The sequence below is a fragment of the Macaca thibetana genome, chromosome 1 (assembly GCF_024542745.1).
Source record: "Macaca thibetana thibetana isolate TM-01 chromosome 1, ASM2454274v1, whole genome shotgun sequence".
Taxonomy (NCBI): Eukaryota; Metazoa; Chordata; class Mammalia; order Primates; family Cercopithecidae; genus Macaca; species Macaca thibetana.
The window spans coordinates 41,116,911-41,138,762 of record NC_065578.1 but is presented as its reverse complement, the minus strand read 5'-3'; the positions used below and the strand labels follow the sequence as shown (position 1 = coordinate 41,138,762).

Here is a 21,852-nt window from a genome sequence, read left to right as displayed (position 1 = left end):
ATAAAGACACATGTACACGTATGTTTATTGCGGCACTATTCACAATAGCAAAGACTTGGAATCAACCCAAATGTCCATCAGTGACAGACTGGATTAAGAAAATGTGGCACGTATACACCATGGAATACTATGCAGCCATAAAAAAGAATGAGTTCGTGCCCTTTGTAGGGACATGGATGCAGCTGGAAACCATCATTCTCAGCAAACTATCGCAAGAACAGAAAACCAAACACCGCATGTTCTCACTCATAGGTGGGAATTGAACAATGAGATTACTTGGACACAGGAAGGGGAGCATCACACACCGGGTCCTATTGTGGGGAGGGGGTAGGGGGGAGGGATAGCATTAGGAGATATACCTAATGTAAATGATGAGTTAATGGGTGCAGCACACCAACATGGCACATGTATACATATGTAACAAACCTGCACGTTGTGCACATGTACCCTAGAACTTAAAGTACAATTAAAAAAAAAAAAACCTAATATCTAATCTCTTAATGTTTCTCAATCATTCCCTCCATCCTCTTTTTTTGGAACATCTACCAAGTATATGTTACAGCCTCTCAATGGATCTTTCACGTCTGGTAACCACTGTACTAAAAATCATCTCTTTGTCACTCTGGACTAAGTTCTGTGTTTATGTCTCAAAACTATTTCCGAATTTACTACTCTCTTTGGATCTAATCTAGAGTTTTTCTTGTCTTTTGAGGTTTTATTTTGGTAACTGCTTTTTTTTTAGTTCCAGTATATATTTGGTTTTTCTAAATACCCACCTGGTTTTGTTTTATTTATATCTGCTTTGTGTTTCATAGTTCCTTAGTTGCTATTAATGAATGCAATGCTTTAATTTATGCCTTTGAACAGTCTGGACATCCTTAAAGTTTTGGTAAGACAGTTTCAAAGATAAAAAAATTTTATCTCTAGGCATTTTATGCTTCAATTAATAATTTTGATTATTTTCTAGGCTTTCTTCTTTAGTTTTAGATTTCTTCATTTGTTATAGTAGCTACATCTTGAAAGAGAGAGAGAGAGAGAGAGTATATGTGTGTGTGTGTGATATTTTTCTCTCATCCTATTTGTCTAGCAGTTTTGGGAATTTATAGTTGTCTCCATCTGACCTTTTCTCAGGCCCCTAGTGCAGCACCAGGTGAAATTTGTTCTGCAGTGATATTGGGGCTATCACAAATCTAGTTATAGGGCATCAGGTATCTGGCCAAGTTCCTGGCCAGGAAGTGCATCTACAGTCTGCTTTCCAAGCCAAGAACCCTGTGTAAAATGTAGTCTCAGGAAGTAGTTGATAATTGCTTTATCTTAATAGACTTTTTTTCTGTAGAGGGAGGAGCTTCATTCAAACCCCTGGCTTCCATAGTGAATCTTCTTCTGATCTACTATTATGCATGAAGTACTTTCATTTCTATTACATGGCAGGAGTCAAGATTCAAGCTAATACTGTGTGCCTACAGGCCTGGAACATAACAGACTCATGGCTTCAGACCCACTCACCACATTGTGATTAATTTCTAGTTCTGTTCAATGACACTGTTAATTTTTTTAACCCTCTCTTCTTATATTTTAATAGGCATTTAATGTGTTTGAAGCAGAGCAGGTGGATCAAAGTATTCATTCTTGATGCTTTATCTTGACTGGAAGTCCAATCCACATTGTAAAGTTTTTCATTTTATTTGAAAATTCATTTAATTTTAGTTTCTGAAAGCTATGTGTTATAGCTAGATAACTACACACTGAAAGTAATTTTTGTTGTTGAGACAGAGTCTTACTGTGTCACCCAGGCTGGAGTGTAGTGGCATGACCATGGCTCACTGTACCCTTGACCTCCAGAGCTCAAATTATCCTCCCTCCTCTGCCTCTAAAGTAGCTGGGACCCCAGGTGTGTGCCACCATGTCTGGCTATTTTTTTTTATAGAGATGGGGGTCTCCCTGTGTGGCCCAGGTTGGTCTCAAACTCCTGGGCTCAAGCAATCCTCCCGTCTTGGCCTCCCTAAGTACTGGTATTATAAGCGCTAGCCCCTGTGCCTGGCCTGAAAGCAATATATTTTGCTAAAATAATTTAACTCATATTTATTAAACACTTTCCCAAATGTATAAGCATTTTATTGTTTTAGAGAAAATAAGGCAACTTAAAAGTCTGTTGTATTTGTTCCAATTTTAGTATATGTGCTGCCAAAGCATGCACAAAAGTCTGTTGTATTTGTTGAGGGTTTCTGTGCCCTTCGTAGAACATGGTACCTCCCCCACAAAACCATCTTAGAAAACTCTACAATTCAACTTCAGAACTGGATAGAGAAAGTGCACAATCCATTTGTCAATAAAAGTCAGCCTGGGCCAGGTACAGTGGCTCACGCCTGTAATCCCAGCACTTTGGGAGGCCGAGGCGGGCGGATCATGAGGTCAGGAGATGGAGACCATCCTGGCTAACACGGTGAAACCCCATCTCTACTAAAAATACAAAAAATTAGCCGGTTGTGGTGGCATGTTCCTGTAGTCCCAGCTGCTCGGGAGGCTGAGGCAGGAGAATTGCTTGAGCTCGGGAGGCGGAGGTTGTGGTGAGCTGAGATCACGCCATGCACTCCAGCCTTGGTGACAGAGTGAGACTCTGTCTCAAAAAAATAAATAAATAAAAATAAAAATAAACAAATAAATAAAAGTAAAGGTCAGCCTGATATAGTGGCAAAGAGGCTTGGGAATTTCTGGGAATCACTCAGTCCTGGCTTTAAGTTCCAATTCCACTGATGACTAGGTTTATGACTTTGGGCAGATTACACAACTTTTTAAGCTTCCTTCTCCTCGTTTTAATGTGGTGATAATAATAGAAACTGATAGAACTGTTTGAGAATTAAATGATGTAATATGCATGAAATGCATACACACAGTGCCTGGCACACAGGAAGTGCCCAACAAATATTAGCCATTGTGGCCATTATGAGTAAATCATATGTTTGTCAACTAGCTTTGATAAATGAAACAACCAAATCATGGTGTCAAGACATTAATGAAAAGTTCATCTGAAAGAGTAACAGAAAAATACACTCACTCTTTTACAGTATACATATATTATGGGTAGTCCAAACAATGAAAACCACATCAATCACAAAATCAAAGTGCAAAAATCGCTAGCATTCCTATACAACAACAAAAGGCATGCAGAGAGCCAAATCATGAATGAACTCCCATTCACAATTGCTGTGAAGAGAATAAAATGCCTAGGAATACAGCTAAAAAGGGAAGTGAAGGACCTCTTCAAGGAGAACTGTAAACCACTGCTCAAGGAAATCAGAGAGGGTACAAACAAATAGAAAAATATTCCACGCTCACGGATAGGAAGAATCAATATCATGAAAGTAGTCATACTACCCAAAGTAATTTATAGATTCAATGCTATTCCCATTAAACTACCATTGACATTCTTCACAGAATTATAAACAACTATTTTAAAATTCATATGGAACCAAAAAAGAGCCTGTATAGTCAAGACAATCCTAAGAAAAAAGAACAAAGCTGGAGGTATCACATTACCCAAGTTCAAACTATACTGCAAGGCTACTGTAACCAAAACATCATGGTACCGGTACAAAAATAGACACATAGACCAATGGGACAGAATAGAGAACTCAGAAATAAGACCACACGCTTACAACCATCTAATCTTTGACAAATCTGACTGAAACAAGCAATGGGGAAAGGATTCCCTATTTAATAAATGGTGCTGGGAGAACTGGCTAGCCATATGCAGAAAATTGAAATTGGACCCCTTCTTTGCATCTTATACAACAACCAACTCAAGTTAAAGACTTAAATGTAAAACTGAAAACCATAAAAACCCTAGAAGAAAATCTAGGCAATACCATTCAAGACATAGGCATGGGCAAAGATTTCATGATGAAAACACCAAAAGCAATTGTAACAAAAGCAAAAATTGACAAATGGGACCTAATTAAAGTAAAGAGCTTCTGCACAGCAAAATAAACTATCATTGGAGTGAACAGACAACCTGCAGAATGGGAGAAAAAGTTTGCAATCTATCCATTTGACAAAGGTCTAATATCCAGATTCTACAAGAAACTTAAACAAATTTACAAGAATAAAACAAACAACCCCATTAAAAAGTGGGCAAAGGACATGAACAGACACTTCTCAAAATAAGACATTCATGCAGTCATGATCACTGCAGAAATGCAAATTAAAACCATGATGAAACGCCATCTCACACCAGTCAGAATGGTGATTATTAAAATGTCAAGAAACAACAGACGCTGGGGAGGTTTCAGAGAAAAAGGAATGCTTTTACACTGTTGATGGGAGTGTAAATTAGTTCAACCAATGTGGAAGACAGTATGGTGATTTCTCAAAGATCTGGAACCAGAAATATCATCTGACCCAGCAATCCCATTACTGGGTATATACCAAAGGAATATAAATCATTCTGTTATAAAGATACATGCACACATATGTTCATTGCAGCACTATTCACAATAGCAAAGACATGGAATCAACCCAAATGCCCGTCAATGGTAGACTGGATAAAGAAAATATGGTACATATACACCATGGAATACTATGCAGCCATGAAAAGAAATGAAATTATGTCCTTTGCAGCAACATGAATGGAACAGGAAGCCATTATCCTCAGCAAATGAATGCAGGAACAGAAACCCAAACACTGCATGTTATCACTGTAAGTGGGAGCTGAACAATGAGAACACATGGACACAGGGAGGGGAGCAATACACACTGGGGCCCGTTGGGGGATGTGGTGGGGAGAGGGAGAGCATTAGGAAAAATAGCTAATGGATGCTGGGCTTAATACCTAGGTGATGGGATGATCTGTGCAGCAAACCACCATGGCAAACGTTGACCTATGTAACAAAATCTACACATTCTACACATGTACTCTGGAAAGTAGAAGTTGATGAAAAAAATAAAAAAGAAAACCACATCAATCTCTATCACACGAACAATAGTGTTATATAAAACCACAGTCTTTTGAAGAAAATTTGATTCAATTGAGCTTTCTTGACTAGTAATTCTTTTTTTTTTTTTTGAGATGGAATCTTGCTCTGTTGCCCAGGCTGGAGTGCTGTGGCGCCATCTCGGCTCACTGCAAGCTCCACCTCCTGGGTTCACGCCATTCTCCTGCCTCAGCCTCCTGAGTAGCTGGGACTATAGGTGCCGCCACAACGCCAGGCTAATTTTTTGTTTTTGGTAGAGACGGGGTTTCACTGTGTTAGCCAGGATGGTCTTGATCTCCTGACCTCGTGATCTGCCCGCCTCGGCCTCCCAAAGTGCTGGGGCTACAGGCGTGAGCCACCGCGCCTGGCCCTTGACTAGTAATTGTAATCGAATTTGTCCCAGCCTCCAGCGGCCAAAATATCATCTTCAAATTTTCAATAGCTATGAATCAAAAATCTTTCCAGGAGGAAATATTAAGTTCCTGCTTTTCATGTGGCTAAAATATTATCATTTCAACATTATTGTACTCTTCTACTCTTATTAGTAGTTTCTATTAATGAAGAGGTTTCTTTCTTCCTCCCGTAGTTTAAAAAATATCCCAGCAAACTAAAGGATGATCTCAGTCTGAGAAGAATAGTTCAACTACGTGATGATGCAATCCCTATAAATATTGTCCTGTTAGACAAGGGCTCTGTGGCTTAAGTGGCCTAGTTTAACAATTAAAGCCAACCTGCTTGGTCCCTTGTGGTCATAAAACCAAGAACCTAGGGATTCGGTACAATCCCGGGGGACTCAACTTTAAAGGCACCTTATTTAACTTGCTTTTAAAAATAGTGCACTAAGTTTTCATGTGTTTTACTTGGCAGACACACTGACTTGGGGGTTGGTCTTTCGCCTGGTTTAGTATCAGTGCAACACCTTTTGTTGATGGATGGAGGGAGGAAGTATGCTAAAACGAGACAGTGATGCGTGTAGAAAAGCTTGTGTCTCATTCAAAGAATAATGAGACATCTAGAGGGGAAAGGAGAGGTCAGAAGCAGGGTTTCTGCTAAAGAGAAAAAGGGCTGTATTGCCAGGGCTGAATTCACATCATCTTTGGAACAAGTGTCAATGTTAGAACTTATGACACTTCTTTCTTTGGGAGCTGAATAGGAGCCTAGACATGCTAGGTCTTTAAGGACACATTTAGAGGCTTCTGGGTTCACCTTCAACACCAGTCCCAGTTACCAGTTCACTATTCCTTAGACCTTAAGGTGAACTCCACTGATGAGTAGGCATATTTACATTGGAAGACTGTATGACTCTCCACCCTTTGCCCTGAAGTTTAGAGGGACTGTGCCAAGCACTGTGGTAAATAGGAGATTGGGGGGTTGTCAGCTTTCTGGCGTTGTTATTGCTAAGGAAGGACGTCAAGAGAAAATAGAGAAGGGAGACAAGGACAGAACCTTGGAGCACTAGGAGAACTATATTAGTTTAGTTTGTAAATGTGCAAACTGAATCTTTTATGATCTGACATTCCTGTCCCTAAGGCCTCTGTTCAGACTCTTTCCTGTCTTTGGATTTCCTTCAGCCATTTCTAGGGGTCTACCTCAGATGGAAGTAATCTTTCTCAACGTGATATCTGCTCCTCTTTCGTGGTACTGATCAATCTGCACTTCTTGCTATAGGTATTTGCACACCCGGGTACTTATATGTTTGAAGATCTGTTTTGTGAGTTAGAAAACTCAGCTTCCTACCGTTGTGGTCCAGATCCTCAGGGAGCGTCCTGAAGATGATGGTGATGGTAACAGTGAGGAGGCAGATGATGAAGATGATGACGATAATGGCAGTACATCGGAGCACAGCAAGTATGTCTTTGCAAGCAGAGTATCCTTGGTTTGAACTTAACTCTGCCATTTGCGAATTGTAAGACACTTAGCAAGTTCCTCAACTTAGCTGAGTAAAGTCATTTTGAGGATTAAATGAATTAACCTACATTAATATGTGCTGTATTCTAGAGCACACAATAATATGTGATCTAGAAATATTCAATTCTGTTTTCTTCTCTGCCTCCCCCTTACCCAGTCCATGATGGTTCCGAGTGTATAAAGAGCTTCCATCTTCAATGTAGTAGTCAGGAGTCTTTCCCTGATGGAAACGCAGCTTAAACAAATGAAATGACAGATCTTTTTATTCATGTAATTGCAAGAGCAAGGCTAGGATTGATCCAGCATGCAAATGACATGATCAGAACCCAGTTTTCCTCTCTTCATTTCTTGACTGCTTTCTCAGTGATTTTTCAGTTCTCAGGTGGGCTCTATTCCTCTCTAGCTGCTCCAGCCAAAGTCCTAGAATTTTATCCAACTGGTTTCCATTGGCCTGGCTTAGCTCACATGCCCATCCCTGAACCAACTGCTGTGGCCTGGGGGAAATGATGGCCCGAGTGGCCAAGTTGGGGGTCTTATATTTTCTCTGAGCTGAGGGTGAGAACAGCCTCATCCAATCCACATGTACCAAGATAATTGAAGAGGTAGCTCCCCAAGGAAAATCAGGGGGCTGTGACCAGAAGAAGGTGACCCAGTGACAGGCAAAACCAACAGATGCCAATCATCTACATGACTGCAGTGAAGCTAGATGCACCTAGGGAAAACTCCTCTTCTGCCTTGTGCAATTTCTAAACACTTTGAGGTGACATGTAGATGCCTATAGACCTCAGTGGTTTTGGACTTATTACTTTCCCAGTGCTATGGTGTTTGTTTGTTTTTGGAGTAGGAGGGAGGATCTAGTGAGCTAAGTGAAGTTTTGGAATATGATGCTTCTCTCGGTGTCCTAAGGAAAAAGATGGCATACTCAAAGCATTGAGTATAAGGAATATTTACATGGATATGGGCAGGGTTAGTCGACAAGTGGTAGTGAAGCTCTGTGGATCTTGCTGGAGGCAGTGAGGAGCAGGAAGGGGATTACCAGAGTCCAGTGAGAGTTGGACTTGTAGAAGAGGGTCTCCTCAACTGATCTATGGCCTTGGAGGGGTACAGCTTCTGCTTGAGCTACGGAAAGGCAGGGAGGGAGCAGGAAATAAATAAACCAGCTTCCCTCTACTCCCATCCTCCATTTTCATGCTGGTGCCTCCTATTGGCTAAACCAGTCAGAACCTGTAGGGCAAGGGAGGCCAAGTGATACAGTCCACAGAGACAGGCAGAGAACCAAGAACAGTCAGCAAGGTCCTACTGTTCTGCAAGGTTTGTTGTCTGGGAGGAAAGTGTAGTGTGTTAGACACTTGGCTCATGATCAGTGGAGTTGGGGGGAGGGGGTGTTTAGTCAGCGTCTAGCTAAATTCTGATTTATTCTCTTTGCTTTTGGAAATGTAATAATCTCTCCATCAAAGCTCCATGTATCTGCCAAAATAATGCATGTCCTTTTGTACAAATGAAAGAATTACTGCTATTATGCAAACACTGAAAAGGGTAACACATTTGCATGCAGAGGGGAAAAAAGAAAAATCCTATTTGGAATAAAATTAAGTATACCAATGTGGCAACAAGACACATGAGTATCCATTTAACACTTGGACGGGAGCAGGACTAACTTTCATTGCCAACCCCAGTGAAATAATGGAAGCCAAAAAGAAAATACTCTGAAAATAGAGGCCTGGATAGAATAAATGGGAATTGGGAATTTCTGGCCATTTTAACACTCCCCCCTCAACAGAAACAAAAGATTAAAATAAAGGTTTTTACAAATACTAACCATGAATATTAATGTTCTATAGCTGATGCCTGAACCAAGTTCCTCATTAAAAAGGCCTTTCGGCAGAGAAATGTTAGCATGCAGGGTTTGGAACTGGTGTGAGGCAGTGTGGAGAATATGCTTTGCATCTGAAACCAGAAGGAAGGCAGATGCATTAGATTCAGAACTTGTCAGATGTTGATGATATTGTTTGATCATTGGGAAATAAGAGCTTAGAAAAGAAGGCAAAGGAATCACTTATTCTGGAGAAGAGAAAGTTGAAGTGTCACCCGAGGGGATATTCAGTTCATGAAATGCTTCCCTGTACTCCAGGTCCCTCATGTTATATTGACACTGCTGGTTTGCTTGTCTGTGTCTCAACCAGAATGAGAGGGGACAGGGGGCAGGGACTATGTCTATCAATATCTTATTCTCCTCTGTAGCTCCTGTGCTTAGCACAGAGTAGGCACCTAAGGAATGTTGAATTGAGAATGCACCATAGAATTTTAGAGCCCAAAGTAGCCTCGGAAATCACCAATTTCAATGGTTCTAAACTAATAGATGTGCTTGGGTTGGGGATTTGGGCAGTGGTGGTTGGGGGGAGAATAAGGAAAATGAGATGTATCTGGGAGGGATTTTTTTGAAATGCACCACTCCCAAACCCACCTGCCACTCTAGCCCTGACAACATATGTGGTACATCAAGACCCAATGAAAGTGAACATTGTATTTTGGAAAGATTCACTGGTAACTCCCTCCCCAACCATGCGGAGAAACACTGCCCAATACTTACCCACCCAACTACCCCACAATCCTTCCTGCTTCCAGGGTTCAGTTCAGTGCCTGGTGCAAAACAGGTGCCACCAGCAGTTGCTGAGTGAATGACTGTCACAAGAGAGATGTTTAGAAGAAGTAGTAATAATTTACCCAAGGCCACACACAGCCACGTTATAAAGGATTATCATATGTGCAAAACTCTTAGAACAATGGCATTTAGTAAATGCCATCCACGTGTGAGCTGTCATTGGAATTATTATTGCAGAGGAAATGCTGACCAACTTTTTTCAACACCTGCCTCTGCATTCCTAAAATCAGGGAAAAGCTGAATGCATTCATTTGTGAATGAGGACATTGGTCAGGACTTTCTGTTTATAGGTGTCCTTAAATAGTGGGACCAGCCCTCAGAGGAAGCTTGGGATTCCCTCGCTCCATCCTCTGCTGAAGTATTAAAATGTGATGGGCGCTCATCTTTCCAGGTTAAGATTAGATGCAGCTTTCGTGGAGGCAAAAAGTAGACTAGAGCTAAAAGCTTCTTAAGACCAGGAATCACACCACAACTCTATAATCTTCATTTGGAAATTGCATTACTACTATTGAATGCACTGAAATGGATGAAAGAAACGACAGCTCTATCTCATTATCTCTTGGTCTGTAGAACTGATCGTAATTACAGTTTATTTATTTGATGACAGATATAGTTTTGGTAGTATAGTGTGTCATTAAAAGCATGGATTCTGTGAGTGTACTAAATACCACTGAATTGTATGATTTAAGATGGCTAAAATGGTGAATTTATGTTATATGGATTTACACACACACACACACACACACACACACACACACACATAAAGCGGCTGGATTCTAGAGCCAGATAGTTTGAGTTTGAATGCTGGTTCTGTCACCTACAGGCTGTGTGACTTTGGGCAAGTTTCCCAACCTCTCTGTGCTTCTGTTTCTTCAGCTGTAAATGGGATAATAATAGCACTTACTTTCTGAGGCTGCTGTAAGGATTGAATGAGCTCATATATGCAGTACTCCTGGAGCTGTGGCATGTAGCAAATGCAATCCAAGCATGAGCTCTCGTTAGTATTAACATTGCAGATGACATTCCCACAGAGAGATGAGGCTGTTGTTAACTTTTGTTGCTTGTCTACAATGATATGCATTATTTAATAGATGAAGTACAGATTGACAACTGAAGTTATCTTAGTTGTATGATATTGAGTCAGACTGTGCCTGTTTGTGAGAGAGAATAGTTTGTTTTCCTAGGCATCGTGTTAATATAAATGATTTCTTTTGCATTCCTGAATCACAGAATCTCAAACACTAGAAAAGGGCTCACTGCTTATCTCAGCCTGAATAGAGAAGAAACTGACTCGCCCAAGGTTACACAACTAGCTGTGGCCTGGTCTTCTAATTGCTAGAGCAGTGCTCTGTCTGCTCATCACCATAGCTACAATAACTCAGTGCATGGAAATGCATTTTGTTTTCACATCTGTAATCTTTAAAGTGAAATACACACACACACACACACACACACACGAATCAAGGTGCAGACAGTATTTCAATTTTGCAAGGAGTCATAGGCATTTAATTGGAATGTACCATGTTTTCTGTTTTGAAGGGAGGTGGTTAAGACTGCATTAATGTAACAGGGTTCCTAGTTAAAATTAACAGAAACAAGCTCAGGCTAACTTGAACAGTCAAGGAATTTATTGGAAGGATATTGGGTAGCTTGAGAATTGAAATGGGGTTGGTGAACTATGCTCAGAAAATAACCACAACAAGAGGTCAGGGAGTGGCTGCCAAAGCCAAGGTCACCCCTCAGAATTGGTCTGGTAAGGATGCTGCCAGGCACAGCTGCCCCTGAACATGCAATGCCAAAGCCCCAGATCTTGCACAACACAGCAGCCAGTGGACTCTCATCTTTGGTGGCGCAGCTGTTCTGTGTACTCTCACCTGCTCTCATCTGTGTCTTTGCATCACTCGTCATGATTCCAAGTCCCAGAAGGAGTATCTGGTTAGCTGGGCTGGGTTAGATGTCTGAGACCAAGTGTGGTTGGCCAGTGGGGATGTGGGACAGGGCACAGAGAGAAAGTTCCTACCTATAACCAAGGTTTACAAAGGAGGACTCCTCCCATTTGGATTCTCCCCACACAGGAAGGTATTAGAATGCTGAGTAATTGAAAAAAAAAAATGAACAAAAACATGAAAAATCCATGTCAATCAGGAAAATCTAGAAATGATGCCTAGCCCAGCAGCTTGCCTTTTGCCCTCTGGAGTCAGCATCCTCTACTCTGCCTGTTCTCCCCCTACTCGCTTCCATCCCCATCACCCCCCATGCAGGAGGAAACAGATGTTCCAAGCAGGACTACAAGGTCAAACGATTCTTTTACAGCTCTGTTAACTTCAGTCACTGCAGATTCACCCCTATAACCCACGAGCATCTTCCTACTCAATTAGAATAAAATTCAACCACTTTACTGTTTTTTTATTGTGATAAATTTGCATAACATAAAATTCACCATTTTGGTCATTTTAGAGTAAACAATTCAGTGGCATTTAGTACACTTACAAGGTTGTGTGACCATCACCATTGTTTTATTTCAGAACATTCTTACTATTCCCCAAATGAAACCCCCTACCTATTAAGCAGTCACCCTCCATTCCTGCCACTCCTTAGACCCTGGAAACTGTGAATCTGCATCCTGTCTCTATGGATGTGCCTATTCTGGAAATTTCACAGAAATGAAGTGATATAATATATAGCTGCCTTCCTGGAATACCTACTCCTCCCCCTGCTATGGGCCCTCCACGGCCTCATCTCAGCGTAGGATGGGGAACCAGCACCAGTTACTCAACCCTTCCCTGACGATGCCTCAGAAAGCAGAGGGAACCGCAGAAGAGAGAGGAATCTGAAAAACCATTGGAAAAACACTAAGAATCCCCTGGGAGCTGTCCACCATAGAGGGAGGACACTGAGGAAGAAGAGCACTTGGAATCAATGTATGGGGTGGTTTTCTGAGGCACAGGATTGCCCAGCAGGGACTCTACAGCAAATCAGTATATTTAAGCCCAGATTATAAGACCAGAGGCCCTCCCCTCTCTCCGCCCTCCATCCTAATCCACACTCCTGGCAACTTAACCAGAAAAAGCATAAGTTAGGGCTATGCTAACAGCCAAGATGGCTGTCTTAACTAGGGCAATGTTAAAATAACATAACCAGGAGATGGTAAAGTAGAATAGCTTAAATTACATAGGGATGCATTTCTCTCGTACTTAACAATTCCAAAATGAGTGTTTTAGACTGGTGGGCAGCTCTGCTCCACATTTTGTCCCCCCAGTCATCCAGGGACAAAGATTGACTGCAGAGCTGTTAATCTTCAACACAAGGCTTCTAAGGTGTCTGTAGTGAGGGTTCAGTAGGCCAACTGGGATATGACACCAGGCAAAGCTTGAGCTCACCTGTAGGATTAGTATATACTTTAAACCAGCAGTCAGTATCTGGTCCTGTCTCCTTCACAGCATGAACTGTGGGGTAGGAAACACGGGGAAGCATTAGGAGTGACCCTTGTAACTATCACAGCTAATACTCTACTTAATAGAACTTTTGCTTTCCATCTCCATGATCTTGAGCCTGAATATTCCTAAAGGAGGAATGTTCCCACCAAGGAATTGGAAGCTGAGCCTGTCTTTGGCCATTTTGGAACTCACACCATTGAACCAACAGGAAGAGGAGGGATCACTATATTGGATACCAAGAAGAAAGCGGGTTGCTGCCATGCAATAGGACTGGGAAGACTATATTTTAAACTCAGGGGATTTCTGGGGTCACTTACCAGGACTTCCATGGACTTCCATGTCCAATAATGAAGGTCAGTGGGAAACTGACCACCCACTGCAGAGAGGAGTAGTAAGGGCTCAGCTATTTGGGGATGAAGGTTTGGATCTCAGACCTTCTCAAGATAAGGTGATAAGTGTTTGGTAGAGGATAAAGTGATCACGGAATAAAAGGAAGCAGTGATTATTTGCTCCGGCCTCATGAAAGGCTACAGAAGGGGAGACCATAGCAACCATACTTATTTTTTATGCCAATTACCTCGTCCTCCCCTCCCCTTCTCCATACTATTTTACATGAAGAGTGCTGATGGTAGCCAACCTCAAAATTTAGGGTCCAGGTGAGAGTACACTTGAAATGATGTCACCAGTAATAATACAGTGGCTGATAACTTGTGTCTCCTTGTGTTTGGGATGGGATTCTCATTTAAATGAAGGGAAAAACTGGGACCTGGGTGGAAAATGGGGTGTTGTGGTTTGATTATTCTTTGTTCATGCTGCCATATCTGTTATCTACATCTGTCTTAGTTCTTTCCCCAGGCTGATCCCTATAGACTATCATCCGGACTCCCTTGCTAGTGGGCTTTCTGTCTGAGTTAGTGGATGATATGTACTTGCAGGGTATTAGAGAATGGGAGGGAAGATAGGTCAAGGCAGTTTCTCCCACTGTCCTAGCCTTGAAGCTTCCCCTCTGGTAGAAGCCAGATCTTTGTCTGACTGCAGCTCCTGAGGGAGCCCCTCCTCCATGGTTGCCACTCTCCTGTTCACTTTACTTGTCTCTTCATTATTAGGGGTGGTAATGGTTCTCTGCTGCTGTTGGTATCTGGATGCCTCACCAGCTCTGCCCACACTTCTCTAAGTCCTCCCTTGATTGAGATCTCATTAAGTGGGGTGAGCTCTGTTTCCTGCTGGACCTGACTGATGTAGTGTCCTTTTCCTCCCCAAACTCCTGAGCTCCTCAAGAATGGGACTATTGTCCCAGTCATCTCTATATGCAAAGGTTATCTGGTCATAACATGTGAAATGATTCAATCACAACAGTGCTGAAGGTCTTTTCCCATGAATCTTGCAAAGCCAGAAGAGAGAACAAAGTTAACTAGCAGCATGCTAGTTAATTTCTTAATTTCTAACTATTTCTAGAAAAACAACCAGGATTCTTTCCATATTAACTCTTCCTTAAGGTCCCAGTAACTTCAGGTATGGCCCCAGTGTTCCAACACAATATCTGTCAGGGACCTAGATAATGCTTTTTCAAATTAGGAAGTTGATTAAACTGCATTTCCAAATGCATTATTTTTAAAAGGCTATGTATCCAGGAAGCCAGGTATGTGAAAACTTTCACACATAATTGCAAGTCCAGTGTATAAAACAATTTGCTCAAACCTTCAGGCTTCTAAGGTGCTTAATGCCTTTTATTAAGTGACTCTGCTCCACTAAATAACCATCCCCAGACTTCTTCCTTTAGGCCCTGTTGCTACAGATAAACTAATCTGTGCTTTGGAGTTGCCTAATATATCACCACTTCCAACTGATTGAAGGTGGTCAGGACTGGGAATGCAGACATGAGGGCATGATGCCAAGCTAAATATATAATCCATGGGTCAGATCTGGGAAGGGAGAGAAGGCAGAGGAAGGTGATCTGGGAAGACTCATGTCAAAGAGTTTGGGTAGAAGAGGTCAGAATCTGAACAAGGGGTCCAAGGCCAACAAGGGGCATCAGCAAGAATGATGAAAGAAAGAAAGCAGGGCCACTTTGTAAGGTTCCTTTCCAGATTACTATCCTCTGCCCCCAACTATTCTCAGAGTATAGGAATAAGTGGCTGAAGTATAGGGGGCTAGCAGGGTAGGTGGAGATCAGGGTAACTCCTAGTACAGGCCAAAGATGAAGGATTTCTGTTTGCATTTCTAGTCTTAGCTTTCTTTTGTTGGGTTAAACTGGACAGTCCTACTATCCTTAGTGCTTACTGGTAAAAGACAATATATTTAAATTTTCATGAGTGTATTTACCCTTCAGAAAGACTCATAGGATGTGAGAACTGGCAGAATTCTTTTTTTTTTTTACATTTTTATTAGACTTTTATTTAGCCTCATTATTAGAATATAAGGGAGATCACAGATTTGATGTATGAAACTATTTTTAAATTCACACTTAAATACATTACGATTAAAATGAATTCTCTTGAACCACCCAGTCTTTTCGCTATCTTTTGCTGAGTAGATAATCTGTGCCAGTCATTGTGAAAAAGTCTTCATTTTAAGAAAAAAATTTAGTTAACAAAAAATTTAACAAGTTTAACTTAGCAAAATACACTCAAAAGGAAATCACAGTACAAAGAAAGTTTTAAGTCAAGGCCTCACCAATTCGTCCAGTATTGGTATTATGTCTCAATTTTCAAAACTTACTTTTAAAAAGCTTCAACTTAACCTAAAGGATCATAAATGAAAATATAAATTAGAATGAACAAACATGAGAAACATTTATCTGAATCTGGGAGCTGGTGCCTTTGAGTTTTCCAAAAAAGCACATCTCCCCAATGTGTTCACTATGATGTGGTGTAAAAGGTCCACGTGTAACATACTGAAAGTCAGCTAACTTCTCTCTGAAGTATACTAACAAAATGTTAATTGAGAAAAGCTGAAAATAGTTTTAGTTTACTCAATAACACATGCTAGAGAAAAATTTTGCATGAGAAAACACTGAAGAGGTATATATATAGAGAGAGACAGGGTCTCACTCTGTTGCCCAGGCTGGAGTGCAGTGGTGCATCTTGGTTCACTGCAACCTCCGCCTCCTGGGTTCAAGTGATTCTTGTGCCTCAGCCTCCCGAGTAGCTGGGATTACAGGAGCCTGCCACCTCACCTGGCTAATTTTTGTATTTTTAGTAGAGAAGGGGTTTCACCATGCTGGCCAGGCTGGTTGTGAATTCCTGGCCTCAAGTGATCCACCCGCCTCGGCCTCCCGAAGTGCTGGGATTACAGGCCTGAGCCACTGTGCCTGGCCTAAAGAGGTAATTTTAAAATCCAGATTTCACAAACTCATGGTGCAAAATGGGTCCCACAGCTTCCTCCATTATGACTGCTCTTCACTGCTTGTTGGCGGCCTGTGAGAATTTGATTGAAATAACTCAAATGCTGCTAACAAAACAAGTGCTATTCACCCATGCTGTTCTGCCTGCTGTGGCCAGCCCCATCACAGCCGCTCACTGACTGGCTTTCCAGACAACTGTAGTTGGTCACGCCCATGCCTCGCATCCCCTGACTGCTGTAGGCCCCGTTGCTGGCCCCTGTTGTCAAATTCAGGAATAGTTCTATGTATCTGTGCCGCATGCTGACCGTGTCTCTGGAGGTAGCTGCTACTGCTTCTTCCTGAGTAGCAAACTCAACATCTGCTTTGCCCGTCACTTTTCCATCTGGGCCCATCTCAATGTGGACTCTCACCGGGTTGGGAGGAGAGAAGAGGTTGTAAATGTCTCTCTTGGTCGCTTTGTATGGCAGCCCCTCGTGCAGAGGCAGTGGCCGGTGGTGCTCTGCCCTGTGACCTCACTGTCGCTGTATTTGTGGTCATACATTCCGGAGAGACAGTAGCTGAGGTTCCCCCACTCGGTGCACCTCGGTGGTGCAGAGGCCGCCGTGCTCCTCGTGGCTCCGTATCCTGCGCCTGCCTGCTTCACGATGCCAGGGTAGCTCCCAGCGGCCCCGGGCTGGTCACAGGGGTCTGGGGCTGCACGGATATGAGCCTCAGGGGGACCTGAGTCCGACCTAACTTCCTCCTGGCCGCTCTTGGACACCTCCATGTCCCTGTGCCTTGTCCTCTCCTTGGGCGTTCCAAGAGCCTTCTCAGCTAACTCCTGCGATTTCCAACCCTGAGAAGAACTGAACGATTTCTTCTTTGTGCATCCAGACGCGAGTGCCCTGGAAGCCCTAGTTGCGGGAAGCCCTAGTTGGCGCTGCTGGCACTGTTGGGACTGCGGTGTTTCCTTCAACACCCAACCCACCTCGGTTCTGTGGGACTTGAACACCGCAATGCGCCAGTGTCCCATGCTTTCTCGGTCTTTTTCCAGGGCCATTTTTACGTCATCTCCTGATCCAAGTTCAACAAAAGCCTCACCACTCTGCCCACCCCTCTCTGGTGTGGATGAAATTGGCCTGCAGCCCGGCATGGTGCAGTTGGAGAGGACGTCCTGCGCATCCTCAACAGAGCAGGGCCAGGGCGCGCCACGCAGCCTGACCACAAAGCCCTCCCCTCCCTCAGGGCTCAGCAGCATGGACTCTTGATGGGGTAGGTGTCAGGTGAGTGGGGTGTGGCTTTTTTTGTGGCACGGAGTCGGGCAGAACTGGTTTCTGTTGCTATCAAGCAAGCGTGGCTGGCAGCCGAGGGCCCCCAAATTCCACCGAAGCGCGACCACGCAGAGGGCTCCAGGGAATGTCCAGGTGCCTCTTTTTGTTCTCAACCTGCACCAGAAGTCCACGTGGACTGGGACGGATGCCTTCCCTGAGGTCTGAAGGCCCCAGCCTGATGCAGGTGTTTGGCTGAAAGCAGGGAACCCAGGCCCTTGGACCAGCTGACCATGTTCTCACGGCCTCCTCCCGGCACTCCAGCAGCCTCAAGAGGTTATCCGTATTACTTTTATGTATGAAAAATGGAGGCCCAGAGAGATTGTTACTGTTAGAACTGTTTGTGGTATAGACAGAAAACTAAATTCCAACAATAAAGGGAATTGATTGGTTCACATAACTGAAGCGTATAGAGGTCTATTAGCTTCAGGTGTTGTTTGAACCAGTTGTTCACTGCCCAGCAGTATAACCAACATTCTGTTTCTTTCCCCATTCTGCTTTCCTCAGTATTCTTTCACTGCCTGGCAATCTCATCTCTATCCTAGTGGTCACACGTGGCTGCATTATCATTGATCTATCATCAATCTATCATTGATAGGATCTACAACAGGCAGAGGAATCTTTTCTTTGCCAGAAGCCCTTTGCAAGCGTGTTTCAAATCCCTTTGCTCTGATTGGGTTTCATGACTGCCCTTGAACTAACTTCTGTAGCCAGGCGGATGGGATAGAAACAATGGCTTTAAGACAATCAGGCCCAACTCCTAGAGTCTGGGGTCAGGTGAACAACCATAATATCATATAGGTTAGAATGGAGAAAAGTGGTTTCCCAGATTTTTTTGGGGGGGCGGTTCCAATGGTGGGAGAATAAAGAAATGGATACTAGGAAGACTGACAGCAGGTGTCCAAGGGCAATGTCTTATCCAAGGTCAAGCCGCTGGTCATGGCTAAGCTGTGACTGAAATCCAGCTCTCCTCACTCAACGTTTGCAGATGGGTGGTTATATAATTCCATTTAAGGTACATATTTCACAATAGCCATCCAAACAGAACCATGGATTTGCTTGCTTACATTCTGTTTGTTCTTCAACTATGATTAAAAATATGTACTAAAACACACTTTGCCATTTAGTCACAGTGATGAAGACAATTGTCTGAGTTAACTAATTCTGTATCTTATTAAAGCATGAAGGATTTCAGGAGAAATTAAGATTTTAGAGAATGAGAACTATCATTTAAATAAGTGTCCTCCAGTCTTACTAGGGTCTTGGCAGTGTTCTGGAATGTTTTTCAGAAGAGGAATCAATTTTTTTGATAACCTATATGAGATGCCTCCAGCCCGGATTTTCATCTCTGTGATCAAAAGATTTGTTAATGTCCTATATTGAGATCCCTTTCTCTTACTCAGGAATTATGGAGGCAGAGAAACAGAAAAGAAGGCACAGCCCTCGAGGAACTCTATGTTTGGTGGGAGAGGCAGATAACAAAGCAGGTAGGTGAAATACCATGACAGTGAGTGAGTGGGTGGGAAAATCAAGTGCCTTGAGAACACAGAGGAAGGCAGAATGTTGGGATCAGGGAAGAGCCAGGGAAGGCTTTCTCAAGTGAGCTGGATGGGAGCAGGGAGGGGTTCTATGGAGGGGGCTCATGAGTATTTAGGCATGAAACCTCATAGATTATGTGAAACCCCAAATCATTCAGAAGGGCAGAGATGTAAGGGCAAGGTAAGGAGTAGGGCGAGAAGGTGCAGACAGGCAGCCTGGAACAGAGTAATGGAGGGTCTTGGGGCTTGTATTACGGAGCTTGGTGTCTTTCCTGTAGGTGATGGAATGCTTCTAATGAATTTTCAGTAAAGACATGGTTTGTGTCTTGGACACATTTCTATATCAGATTCTTTGGTTGAAGATAATTCTAATTAAGTTCCTACAGGGGAGTGCACTGGAGATATATGGGATCCTTCAGAAAACCCAATAAAAATCTGAAGAACCCAGGCTCTTAAGGAATTTCCCAGGACCTACATAGCAGGAATCAACTGCAAGTCCCCTCGGTCAGGAAGTATCAGGGCCAACTGCCCCTAGCGTTATTCCACCTAGGATTCAAATTCCAAATGAAAGATGTCATAGTGCTCCAGCTTGGGGGCACACCTGGCCTGGGCCAGGTAAAGTCATCATCTTCACTGGCAGTCCCCCTAAGTCTGTATCTCATGGAGTGAGTTCCTGAAGGAAAATCAGCGTGATGTTACCCTAAGAAAGAGCTACGCTGGCTGAAGTAATGGGTGTCCACTTCAACAGCTGTGTGGAAACTAGATCCGAAGGGCACTAAAGACGATGGGAATTAAAAGTCAAAAGACGGTGGAGCTATGGACCAGGGCTGTGGTAATATTGTGGGATTTACGAACATTTATGAGATAAAAATTGGTGATTGATTTTGGCAGAAGGAAGAGGGCAGAATCAAGGATTATTCCCAGGTCCTAGAATGTGGTAGTAGATATTACTACTGGAGAGAAGATACAAGATGGGGAAGGGGAGATGACAAATTGCTTATGACATGCCAAGTTTGAGAACGCTGTGGGACATCAGGTGGAGGCTAGAATTTGAAGCATAGTAACTGAACTGAACTCATAGGTATGGACAATATAACTTAGGAAGGATTCTGGAAGGAGCCACAGAAAAGATCAAAATAAGTTTTGAGCTTTGAAAAGATTAAAATAGATTTGCCAAGAAAATAAGATCAAAAGACAAAGAACAGAAGGAGGAGGGGAACCAGGAATGTGCGGGGTCATAGAAAGCCACAGGATAAAATTTCAAGGAGAGAGCAGATTTGAGCTCTGGTGCAGGCAGAAGCCACATTCTAGGAAGCTAATGTGTAAGTGGGAGTGAAAATGTGTGGGCTACCCTTGCAAGAATCTTGGATGAGAAGGGCTGGTTAACTGCATGGTAACTTGGAGGGCATACAGTGTCGAGAGGTTTTTGTTTGTTTGTTTTGTTTTTAATTATTTGGTCATTTGGATTTTTGGTTTAAATTATCATTCACATGCCATAAAATTCACCTTTTAAAGTATACAATTCTGTGGGGTTTTTTGTTATATTCACAAAGTGGTACAGTCATCATCATGGTGGTACATGTACCACCACAAAGTGGTACATCACCACTGTCTAATTCCTTAACATTTTAATCACCCCCCAAAGAGGCTTTGTACTCATTAAGCAGTCACTCCTCATTCCCCCCTCCTCCCAGTCCCTGGCAACCATTAGTCTACTGTCTCTATGGATTTGCCTATTTTGGACATTTCATATAAATAGAATCATACACTATGTGGGTTTTTGTGACTGGTTTCTTTCATTGAGCACTACAATGTTTTTAAGGTTCATCCATGTTGTAACATGTAACAGAATTCATCATTTTTTTATGGCAGAATACTATTCCATTGTATGGATGGACCATAATTTGCTTATCCATTTGTCAATCGATGGACATTCAGTTGTTTCCTTTTTTGGCCTTCTGAATACGCTGCTATGAACATTTGTGTACAAGTTTTACTATAGACATGTTTCCAGTTCTCTTGAGTGGAACTGATTTTTGTTGGGCGAGACCTGATACTGTTTACAAGCTGAGGGTAGGGAGCTGGTGCGGCGGGAGAGGTGGGAGAGCCAGGGGATGGGGAGGAGGAGGGAGGGCTGGAGCAGAAGAGGCCACTTTCTTCAGCATCACTCACTCACTTTCTGTTTGGCACAGCCCTAATGCGGGCTAATCTCACTTCACATCTTCTAGACCCTCTGCAAACACCTCATACTTGCTGACCAGGGAGCGAACCCAGCGCTTGAATAAAGCACCCCTAGACCCGGCAGAGCCAGGAACCGGTTGGCTGGCTCGTTTTCTGATGCAGATCACAGTTTTGGGGTCTCCTCTGGTTAGAGCCTGGCCCATTCGGGTTTGGTTTTCTCCTGGATGTTCATTCACAGGTGAATAAGGTCAATTCACCGTGGAGTCTGCGTCTGAATCCTTGTTCCTTAGGTCATCCTGGGGTCCCAGCTGCCCGGGATGAAAAAACGATACCCGGGTATCAGGGGTTGGGGATCAGGAACGCCCGCGCTCAGCGTAACCGCTACCCTCCCCCGCCACCGCGCACGCGCCGCTTCCCTGCCAAGGAAGGGGCGGGGAGTGGGCGGGGCGGGCACCTTTGGGGCCAATTGGAAGCGAGCATCCCCGCCCTCCGAGCCGATGGACCGA

General features: G+C 43.1%; 1 protein-coding gene and 1 pseudogene across 3 annotated transcripts in view; both read right to left on the bottom strand.

The window, feature by feature from the left end:
* PPCS (phosphopantothenoylcysteine synthetase) overlaps positions 1-21,852 on the bottom strand; it is a 1,013,452-nt gene that overhangs the window by 394,623 nt on the left and 596,977 nt on the right. The window lies entirely within an intron of this gene.
* LOC126946243 (heterogeneous nuclear ribonucleoprotein F-like) lies at positions 16,443-17,557 on the bottom strand (annotated as a pseudogene).